Here is a 12037-nt window from a genome sequence, read left to right as displayed (position 1 = left end):
ATTTACTCTCTTAGTGTGAATCTACATTTTGCTACAGAAATACTGACGTGTTTATTATGGGGTACTGCCTCAAACCTCACCGACACATCGTACAACATATCATCTTTGCATTGTAGTTCCTTTCTAAATTCTAAAATATTCTGAATTCTCAAATATATCTGCTCTCAAGGATTTTAGATAAGGGATCACACACCTGTGTAATCAGGTAGAGTGAGTGCAGTACAAATGAAAACTAGGATATAATGAACTAAGAAGATTAATCCAATAACTCAAGCATAGCAAGGTGAAGCCTTTTAGCGTGGAGCAATATTTCTCAACTTGAATAATACATGGATCTCATTTATTTATTTATTTATTTATTTATAAAGATTTATTTATTTGAGAGAGAGAGCAAGAGAGATCACAGACAGAGAGGGAGAAGCAAACTCACTGCCGAGTAGAGATCCTGACGTGGGGCTCCATCCCAGGACCCTGAGATCATGATACATGGATCCCTTTTAAAGAAAAAAAATTATAAATCCCATTTTAAGAATCATTGACTTTAGTTCCTGAAGTAATTTTTTTAATAAGTCTTTCATTTTTCTCTTTGAAAATAGTAAGATACATTTTTATACCGTTACTGAAATAAAGGCAACAGAATGAAAATTTGCAAAACTCTTGGCCGCCAGAGTATATCCATGGGACATCCTGATTTGAGAAACACTAATAAAGTGGCAAATAGTCCTATATACTTGCATAACCCGTATAAATATTCTTTACAAGTGTGTTTATAATGACAAGCCTGAATCATAGTTAAAGGGATTAAAATAGCTTTCCTGTCTTTAATGAATATGATTTTTAAAAGGAATGAGAAGAACCACCTCTTTTTTAAAAAATGTGCACAGTTTTGGATCACCACCTTCCACCTCCAGGGAAATGTCCTCTACCTACTTCTAGTTGGGAATCACTGTTATAATGAGCAACTCTTACTGGTAGAGGAGTGAGTTAAATTCCTCAAGTGTGTTGAAGCAGAAGAAACTTAAGAAACTAGTGGTTTCAGATACAGGATAACATAGGTTATGATAGTGCCATCAGGTACTAATATAAACATCTGTTTCCAGCAGCATGACAAAAGAAATACCTGGACCAGCCTTTCTGCCGAAAACAACCTAAAATACTTGATAAAATGCATCAGTGCTCTGGCACAAAAGAATAGTTAGACCGAACACTAATTGGAAACCCAGAGAGAACCCAGTGCAGTAAGCTGAGTACTGAAGCTGGCTATTGCCTTGAGGGTAGTTATCAAATCAGTTTGAATTTCTGTTTTCTTAGCCTTGTGGGGCTCAGGATAAGGAAGCAAAGCCCAGACCCAGCCAAGATAAAATACCTAGGAGGAAATAAGTCTTCCCCATTACTGTGGAGCCCTAAAGGGCTATAACTTCTAGACATAAGAGTAATCTAGATATTCTTACCCTTCATGTCCTTACAGAGGACAAAGAAAGTTATAAGAATATTGCTGCTAACAGGAAAAATAAAATCACTACTGAAAATTTATTAACCACAAACTAGCCCTCACACAGGTTTCCCTGAATTCACACTAAACCTCAAGCTAAGAATTTAAAATGATCCTTCATTGTTACTACTCCTGGGGACCTGACAGAAGCAACACAAATCATCATCAAGGAGTTGGTTTTAGTAATGTTCTAATGAAAATGAATAGCTTAGGGGCGCCTGGGTGGCTCAGTTGGTTAAGCGTCTGTCCTTGGCTCAGGTCATGTCTCACATCAGGCTCCCTGATCTGCAGGGAGTCAGCTTCTTCCCCTGCCCCTCCCCCTACTTGTGCTTGCACTCTCACTCTGTCAAATAAATAAAATCTTAAAAAAAAAGAAAATGAGTAGCTTATAATAAAAATTTACAAACTAAGGAAACAAGGCATAATAGAATCAGCAGAATCAGACTTGCCAGTAGTTCACATCTTGAAATTATCAGATGTAAAATATAAAATTTGTACATTTAATATGTTCAGTGACAACTTAAAATGAGGAAAAGAGCAAACATTTTGTAAAGAATCAGAGGTTCTAGAAATAATATATAGTAATTGAAATTAAAATTCAAAAGATAGATAAAAGTAAATAGACCCCACTGAAGAAAAATTGATACAATGAAAGATAGACATCTGAAGAAATCCAGAATGCAACACAGACAAGAAAATGGAAAATATAAAATAGGTTAATAAAGGGGAAATTTTTAGGAGAAAACAGAACACCTTTAGAGGAATATCAGGTTTCAATAACAATAATGGAAGTAGAAGACCATGAAATGATATACTCAGTGGAAATGAATCTAACAGCTATGACCTACTCTAGTTCAACCTAGAATTCTATAGCTAGCAAAAATGTCTTTCCTAAACAAAGGGTAAAATAGACATGCTCAGGTAAATAAAATCTGAAAGTTCAAAAGCAGACTGTGTTTTATGTAGAAAGAAAATGGTCATAGCAAGTATGAGATTCAAGAAGGAATAATCAAGAGTGGTAAGTATATGGGTAAATTAATAAAAATTAACTATAACAATATTATTAATATTAACTATGAATAATAAAAGCTAGAACTAAGGTGCCAGTTATTATAGTTCTTTACTAAATACCCATTATCTTATAAACCAGGAGGAGGTGATTGGAGCTAGTATTGAAAAGATCTTTTTATTACTTAGATTAAAGGTAACTTTGGATTTTGATAAGAACGCATGATAAAAATTTTAAGATTTTTAGTAATAGAAATAAATATATAACTTCCAAACTAATAAATGATAAAAAAATGGAATCAGGGAAAAAAAATCCTAAAGAAGGCAAAAAATAGAAATATGGAGTAGAACACCAAATAAGGTATTAGAAGTAAATATATCTATACCTTATATTTAAAATGTTCAGCTCTATGGGGTTTAAAGCCAAGACTAGAAGGAAACAAAAGGAAAACATGTTGAAAGTAAAGTGATGGAAAAAAAATATACCAGGCAAATATTAGTGCAAAGAAAGCTGGCATATCATTTGAAATAGATGTTAAAACTAGTAGAATTACTAGAGAAAAAGAATTGATACATAATGGTAGATGTTTCATTTTTGCCAGGAATAATAGAAGCTTTAACTTTGTATGTAACTAATAACCATAACCACAAAAAAAGAAGCAAAAATTAACAGAACTACCAGAAAAAATTGACTGATTTCACCAGCATAATGGGAGATTGTAATATATCTGCCTCAGTATTTAATAAAGTAAACAGCACCCCCCCAAATTGGTACAAATATAGAAAATTTAAACAGTGTAATTAACAAGCTTAATTTAGTGGACATCTATTTCATCCAGTCACTGGAAACATCAGCTGAATCATGAAAATCAACCACATACTGGGACCAAATAAGTTTTAACACATTTCAAAGGATTAGCTGCCTATGGACCATTTAAGTTAGAAATTAGTTAGAAAAAAAAAAAATCACATGGCAGTTAAGAAACATTCTTTTAAATAACTCATGAATGAAAGAAGAAATGTTCATGGAGCTCAAACTGCTCTTTGGGAGATATTAGGTCATCCTTCAAGTTTGCTTGTAGCAAACACAACCCTGAGTAATGGCCCAAGTAAAGGCTTTTCATTCTTGGCGTATCCAGCAAGAATGTTCAGGGATGCCAACGGCCAATAGCAGATTGTTTCCCACAACAGAAAGGATAAAAAATACATATTTTTTAGATTTATTTTATTTTAGACATAGAGACAGGGAGCAGGAGCTGGGCAGGGGGGCAGAGGGAGAGAGAGAATCCCCGGGCAGACTTCCCCGCTGATTGAGGAGGCCCACGCAGAACTCGATCCCAGGACCCTGAGATCATGACCTGAGCTGAAATCAAGTGGGATGCTTAACCAACTGAGCCACCCAGGCACCCTAGGAAGGAATTTTTACATGAGAAACAAACTACAGTAACCATAAAGGAAAGGGTTAATAAATTCCATCATATTAAAGTTAAGAACTTTTCCATTCATAGGCAACTAATAGAAAGGCTAAAAAGACAAACCACCTACTAGGGAAAGATATTTGCATCACGTATAAGGATTAGTAAACAATACAAATGACTTAAATAGACAATTAGTAGAAGATACTTCTTGTATACAGGTTTCTCCTGGTATCCCAAAGTAGAGTGTTCCTGCAAAACCTTAGGAAGCCCAACTGTGTAAAGTGAAGGAGGAGTTACCATTAATTTATATGGAAACATTCCCAAAGCCAAAAAATAACCTCTCATAGGCTTTTCTGATACCTTAGGACACATCTTACCAAGGAATGCACAAAATAAATCAAGATAAAGCCCAGAATCTCACAGGTACAGTTCAAAGCTATGGCAGCTTGATGTTGAGGTGCTGAGTATAGATCCCCTGGGGAAGGAGCTTGGCACTGCCACTCTCCCTGCTCAAGGTTCATACAGTCTCCATAATGCACACTTCAGAACAGACCCTGAATGTTATTTTCACTTTGTGCTTTTTCCTAAAAGTGAAAATCCTCTTTGACAGGTACTCATAATTTATAAGTCTTTTGTAGAAGCAAAGTAATGTAATGAGACCTCGAAAAGTGGAGGATACCTGCATATTCAACCCCCATTACTAATCAGAAATGCAAATTAAAACACAAGGAGATGAAATTTCATAGTCGTCAGGTTGGCAAAAAAATTTTTTTGATGAGTACATGGAGTAGAGAGAATACACATATATTCCTGGTAGCAGTTTGTCATGACCAGTTAAAGTGGAAGAGAAGAATACTCTGTGATTCTACCCAATATATTCTGCTTTTAGTTGTGTACCCCAATAAAGTTCTTGGCAGTTATATTCCAGGAGATGGGAACAAGGATATCCATAACAATGCTACTTGTAATAGCCTCAAACATATATAATTGTCCTCAAGAGTATAATAAATTTTGGTATATAATCATAGAGTAGAATACTAGTCATCTGTAAAAGTGAATTATTGCTGCAATCATGTTAATGAATTTGGTGGGGGGAAAAGCAAGTTTCAGTGCAATTCAATTTTATATGATGTTTATAAAACATAGAGGGCTAAAAAAGTGTTTAGGGGTCCTAACATGGTAAAACTATAAAGAAAAAATGTTTTTGTTTGCCTAGTCTTTGATACAGTCAATTAAAAAATGCACAAATAAAATTAGTCAAAAAAAATCTGTGGTAATAACCATCATTTTGTGTTTAGGAGGTTTCTTAGTTATTTTGGGCAAAAGAGCTATCAATAATAGCTCTTATAATACCTCTAAAGGGTAATATTTGAAAATTCTGTACCTTAGTTTACCTTCTCTGAGCTCTGTTAAGCATTTCCTCTCAGACCATTGTTAATACTGACCTAAGCAAAAGTGCTCTCCTCTGACCTTTTGAGAAATGATCCAAGAATTCCAATACGGAATTTAATTTTTCTTGTCCTAGAATAGAATATCACTGTGATATTGAATATAGTGTGGAAATACGCAAATCTCTGTGAGATATCTTTGAGAGATGCATGGGCTGCACAAATGTGAAAAAGTGATACATTTTAATCCTGAGCCCTCTCTCAAAATGCTGCCATGGCCTTACACAGTGAATCTCTAGGTAGGGGTTGCAGAGTGATTATACTGGGCTTGTTGGAACTCTCTACTTTTAAATTATTCTTGTCTGAGGAAATTCAGTTTTTTTCCTTAAATGTAGAAGACTTGGAGTCTTAACACAAATGTGTACTTTGCAAAATTGTCTTGTACATTTACCTACTTTTTTGTAGCATTATCTTGGTTTTAGGAGTTGTTTTATTAGTGGATGTATTCATTACTTGGGTTATGCTAGTTACGCTCCTAAGAAATTAGAGTACAGTTTTCAAACCCCACATCATAATCTCTTGACCCTATGCTTATTTTGAGTGACATTTATTATGTGTAACAATAATACGTGTGTAACAATTATGCATGTAACAATTATTGAAGTGTTGTTTTTAAAAGATTAATAAAAGGAAATGTTACATCACTAGCCCAGATTTCCTTTTATTTCTTTACTTGTTCTGCTTTATGAAGCCAACTTCCTTGCACATTATTAATGACCTCTTACTGAGTGGTTTCAGTTCATTTTAAGAAGCGGTTTCTCATAAAACTAGATTTTTGTGTGTGTGTGAAACTAGAATTTTCCAAACAAAAGTAAAAGCTTTTAAAAAAATTTTTTGGTATGAAATATACAGCTCTTTCTTTTCTATACTATATATTTCTGAAAACACTAAAATATTGTGCTAGCTGATGGGTCAACTCACCTAAAAGTATGAAGCTTTGTACCCAGAACACCAACAAAAATAAATTTTAATGTAAGACTATTAGAATAGTTTAAAGATATATTAAATTTGTTACAAATAAATACTAAACAATTTAGGATTTAAAAAAAAAAAGATGAAAATAGCCTGATGGAAGGGTTGAAGCTACAGGGTTATGGAGGCCAGGGTAAAAGGCATAAAGATTTGGAGAGAAGAGCTCATTAACACTTCCAAGAAAATGCATGTGGCTAAGCTGTGCCAAGAGGAAGAACATGGGTTGAATGAGAATTGTGTACAATACTGTATTTTCAGCAGCTCACAGCTTTCCACTGTTGGCCTATTTTGGGTTCAGCTTTATTACTTAGTATTGCAAAAACAGGCTGGTAAAAATCACTTACAAACCAATGTGATTTTCACATTGTACTAAAATCTTTCCCCTATTTACCAGTGAGCTAATTTGTGCTACAGAAGAGCTTGGTTGCAGAATAGGCTGTACTGAATTTAAGAGGTGACTTCTGTTTGGGTTTTTTTTTTTTTTTCTTTTGTTTTGGCTTTTTTTTTTTCCCCTGAGGTGGCTTCTGTTTTTGACTTGAGGTCTTTGATAAGTCCATGACCTTTTTGTGATCTGATTCTTTGTGAAGTGGAAATACTAAAAAATAATCCAGCACAACTTTTTCCCCCTTGAGTGTATTTTAATTTTTTACTATAAAAATAATAAAAACATTAAAGAAAAACTGGTAAAGAGAACAAAGAAAAAAATTATCGAGTTGCTAATATAAACCAGTGTTTTATATATTTTTACTTTTTCACCAATTTTTAATAAGCTTTTTTGTTTACTTCATAGTCTTCAAGAGAATCATTTTTAATGACTAAAAGATTGAATAGATGCACTTCAGTTTAGCTGTTTCTCTATAATAAAATGTAGAAGTTGTTTATACTTTTCTATTGTCTTTAATAATTCTTGGATGAGTGTGTGTGTGTGTGTGTGTGTGTGTAAGATGAGGAAGAAAGAGGATCTGTTTTTCCTATGTAGGATTATTTCACTGAAGTGACATAGTGATTCAACAATTACATACATTAAAAATCCTCATTACAATAAGTACATTACAATATTATTTTTTTAAGATTTATTTATTTATTTTAGAGGGGAGAGAATCCTGAAGTGGACTCTCCACTGAGTGCAGACCCTCCAAAATCATGACCTGAGCCGAAATCAACAGATGCTTAACTGACTGAGCCACCCAGGCACCCCAGTATATTATAATATTACTGACTATATTCCCTGTTCTATACTTTTCATCCCCATGACTTGCTTATTTTATAACTGGAAGTTTGTATTTCTTAATCCCTTTCACCCATTTCACCCATCCCTCCATACTCTTCCTTTTAGTAACCACCAGTTCTCCATATTTATGAGTCTGTTTCTCTCTTTATTGATATTGTTTGTTTTGTTTTGTTTTTTAGATTCCATATGTAAGTGAAATCATATGGTTTTTGTCTTTCTGTGTCTGACTTATTTCATTTAGCATAATATCCTCTGGGTCCATCCATGTTGTCATAAGTGGCAAGATTTCATTCCTTTTTATGGCTGAGTAATATTCCATTACTTGTATATACCATATCTTATTTATCCATTCATCTAACAGTGGACACTTAAGTTATGTCTATACCTTGGCTATTATAAGTAATGCTGCAGTAAATATAGGGATGCTGTTATCTTTCTGTATTAGTGTTTTTGTTTTCTTTGGGTAACTACTCAGAAGTTGAATTATAAGATCCTATGGTACTTCTATTTTTAATTTTTCAAGGAACCTCTGTACTGTTTTCCACAGTGGCTGTACCAATTCATATCTCACCAGTAGTTCATGAGAGTTCTCTTTTCTCCATGTCCTCACCAATACTTGCTATTTCTTATCTTTCTGATACTAGCCATTCTGGCTGGTATAAGGTGATATCTCATTCTGGTTCTGATTTGCATTTCCCTCATGGTTTGTGATGTTGGGCATCTTTTTATGGGTCTGTTGTCCATCTGTATGTCTTTGGAAAAATGTCTATTCAGGTCCTCTGCCCATTTTTAATTGGATTATTTGGGGGGTTTTGGTGGTGGTGTATGAGTTCTTTATATATTTTGGATATTTAACCCCTTAATGTATATATCATTTGCAAAAATTTTCTCCCATTCAGTGGAGAAAACTTTTTATCTTGTTTATGGTTTCCTTTGCTCTGCAGAAACTTTTTAGTTTGATATAGTCCCATTGTTTATTTTTGCTTTTGTTTCCCTTGCCTAAGAAGACAGATCCAGAAAAATATTGCTATAGTTGATGTCTGAGAGATTACTGACTTTTCTTTTAGGAGTTTTCTGGTTTTAGGTCTTATATTTAGGTCTTTAATCTATTTTAGTTTATTTTTGTGAATGGTTTAAGAAAGTGGTACAGTTTTGAGGCGCCTGGGTAGTTCAGTCATTAAGCATCTGCCTTTGGCTCGGGTCATGATCCCAGGGTCCTGGGATCGAGAGCCCCGCATCAGGCTCCCTGCTCTCTGGGAAGCCTGCTTCTCCCTCTCCCACTCCCCCTGCTTGTGTTCCTGCTCTCACTATCTCTCTGTCAAATAAATAAATAAAATCTTAAAAAAAAAAAAGGTGGTACAGTTTCATTCTTAATGAATGTAGCTGTCCAGTTTTCCCGGCACCATTTTTCGAAGAAGCTCTCTTTCCCCATTTGTATGTTCTTGTCTCCTTTGTTGTAGATTAATTGACCATATACGTGTGGGTTTATTTCTGGGTTCTCAATTCTGTTCCATTGACCTATGAATTATTGGGTCAAAGAATATGACATTTTTAATGATTCTTGGTGCATATTGCCAGTTAGCATTCCAAAATGGCACTAGCTCCTTGCCCAAAATCAGGTATTAAATATAATATTTTTTTAAAGCATTGTTAACTTGGGCAAAAGTAGATTTTTTTATTACTAATATTTATGCTTACTGCATACCAGGCACTGTGCCACATACATTGTCATATTTAATATCACATTTGTGTTTTGCTTTGTGTTTCTTTGATTATCAGTGAAGTTGGATATTTTCTAATATATGTTTGCTATTTATATACTTACTTCATTTGTGAGAAAAGATACATTTGCCTGTTTATTGTGGTGGACTTAGTATTCTAAGTGGATGGTATCCTAAAGTATACTAAAAGGATAGTTTAGAAACAGCTCTTTTCCTCTCCTTGAAAATACAGTCACAGTTCAAAGCTTCCTGAGAGAATGTCAGCCTTTCAGTGTCAGTACTTGATTTTTTAACTTTGCTTGGCTTTACATTTTGTGTAATCTTTGGCATATATGCTGCCATAATATTGCTTTACATATTAAAGTAATGGGATTTTATTCTAAACTTCTAATTCAGAGGAATAACATATATTTGTAACCATCTGAATTAGTTCTTGAGACTATATGTTATTCTCATATCTGTCAACAATGTGTCTTAATTAGTATTGCTAAAAATATAAGTTACTTAAGAGATTGAGTATACTCCAGTGGACAAAGAATTGAATATTGAACTCAGTCTGGTTTATAATTTTGGCTCTATTAATTTTAGAACTTTAGGCAAATGGCTTACTTTGCTTCCATTTCCTTATTAATAACAATGAATTTCAGTTTTCTGGTTGTTACCAGTTAGAATGTTTTCTAGCATGGATTTTCTTTTAAAATAAAATAATTCTTTTTTTTTTTTTTTAAGATTTTATTTATTTGACAGAGAGACACAGCGAGAGAGGGAACACAAGCAGGGGGAGTGGGAGAGGGAGAAGCCGGCTCCCCACCGAGCAGGGAGCCTGATGCGGGGCTCAATCCCAGGACCTGGGATCATGACCTGAGCCGAAGGCAGACGTTCGGCTGAGCCACCGAGGCGCCCTTAAAATAAAATAATTCTTAAAGGCAGGTGACACAGCACTTGGTACAGAGTAAACATATATGTTGATTGTAAGTTCATTTCAGTTTGAAATTATTATAATTTGAATGCCAACTCATGCCCAACATTTTGTTAAGATTCATTAGGAATACAAAAGTAAAAAACTTACACATTATGGAATTCATGGCTATGAAGAAAGGAACATACACAGAACTAAGTAGCAGTGCGGAGTAAGTAGAGATTTTCAAGCCCATAGCATAGTATCTATAATATAGTAAAATTTCAGTAAGTGTCAGCTACTGATATTTGATACTCTCTGATTTCTATATGATTGAAGATAAATGGAGATAATAGGTGAGAGGCAGAAGCAGAACACTGGAAATGAGTCATTCCTGTCTTTGAACACTGACTGCTAAGAGTGTTTTGTTTTTTTAAAGGAAGCAAGATATTCTTCCACCAGTGAATTCTCATTGATCGCATTTTTGAAATTCTCTATGGGTAAAGAAACTTTGGTGGTAAAGTGAATATGGTCAGCCACATAGGACAGGGTGTCATCTCTGAAATATATTACGTGCACATATGCATGCACACATGTGCATATGTTTATGAATATGTGGTTTTCATAATTGAAATATAAACCAAATTTTTTCAGTTTGATCTTCTTTTAAAATGTCTTGGTATGTCAAGTTATAGATACAGATCTAAGTAAGAAAGATAGTAACTGGATATGGAGAGAACGGTAGTAAGATTTAAAATAGATGGGATTTGGGTCATTGGTATTCACTGGTGATGAGTTTGCCTTCTTATCTTACCAGAATAATGTAGTAGTTAGAGTTGTAGTTCTGAAGTCAGTATGCCCAGGTTTAAATTCTGTTGTTTCCCATTACTAACCAGGTAAACTAAAACAGGATGCTTAACCTCTGAGTCATTTTCCTCATTTGTAAAACTGGGTTAATAATAGTGCTTACTTTATAGGGTTTAATTGATAGTTAATTGAGATATAGTTTGTGGTGTTTAGCACAATGCCTGGTCCCAAAAATATTAGCTGATGCTGTTGATAATTAAGTGCTTTGAGACTACATCTATTAATAGCTACCAGAATCCAGATAGACTGTTCTACATGTAATATTGACTGGTTTTCATAGTTCTTGGAGTAAACTGCCAACTTTGTTCTAAGTAAAATAAAACTGTAGGGGTACTTCTCTTATTTCAGTTATATAAGCATAAGTAGATTGAATAGGATAATGGAAGACAAAGTTTTTCACTGAATTCATGAATGAGGTACTTTTATGAACCACTACAAATGAATTTAATATAGTACATTACTTATATCACTTTTCTCTTTGGTCAGTTATTTTCCCATGATAAGTTTTTTGCATTGAAGTATGTTTCAAAAGTAAAACAAAAGACATTTGAGAAAATAGAAATAAAAATGGATAGTTTAGAAATAGCTTTTTTTTCCCACTCTCCTTGAAAATACAGTGATAATTCAAATTTTACTTAGAGAATGCCAGCCTTTCAGTGTCAGTACTTGATGAGATGATATAGAATTCAGTTAAAATATTGCATGTAATAAGAATAAATTTACAGTAAATAATAATTTTGCTGATAATGAATTTAGTGAATAAGAAATGTTATTTAGTATAATCTATAAAAATGTTAGAGATTATTTATCTCTATAGTAAATATTTCAGATTTGAGGAAAGGGTTTGTTTAGAGTTATTGTTTAAGCAATATTTTAAATTTGGCTTAATGTTGAATTTAAATTTAATTATTAAATAAATATTTATTTGAATTTAAACTTATTAAATTTAAATTTGGTTATTTTCTCTACTAAGAAAGGTCAT

At 33.7% G+C, this 12037-nt stretch overlaps 1 protein-coding gene across 4 annotated transcripts in view; it reads left to right on the top strand.

Annotated features, from left to right (window-relative positions):
- FOXN2 (forkhead box N2) overlaps window positions 1-12037 on the top strand; it is a 63602-nt gene that overhangs the window by 19617 nt on the left and 31948 nt on the right. Inside the window, exon 1 of one of the 4 annotated variants that reach the window (XM_027622637.2) lies at window positions 10190-10261. The exons of the other annotated variants lie outside the window; for them this stretch is intronic. The gene's annotated coding sequence lies outside the window, so the exon portion shown is untranslated. Of the gene's footprint in view, window positions 1-10189; window positions 10262-12037 lie in introns of those variants that run through there. 4 annotated transcript variants of the gene reach the window in all.

Source organism: Zalophus californianus, chromosome 8 (genome assembly GCF_009762305.2).
Source record: "Zalophus californianus isolate mZalCal1 chromosome 8, mZalCal1.pri.v2, whole genome shotgun sequence".
Classification (NCBI taxonomy): Eukaryota; Metazoa; Chordata; class Mammalia; order Carnivora; family Otariidae; genus Zalophus; species Zalophus californianus.
This window is presented reverse-complemented; position numbering and strand designations above follow the sequence as displayed.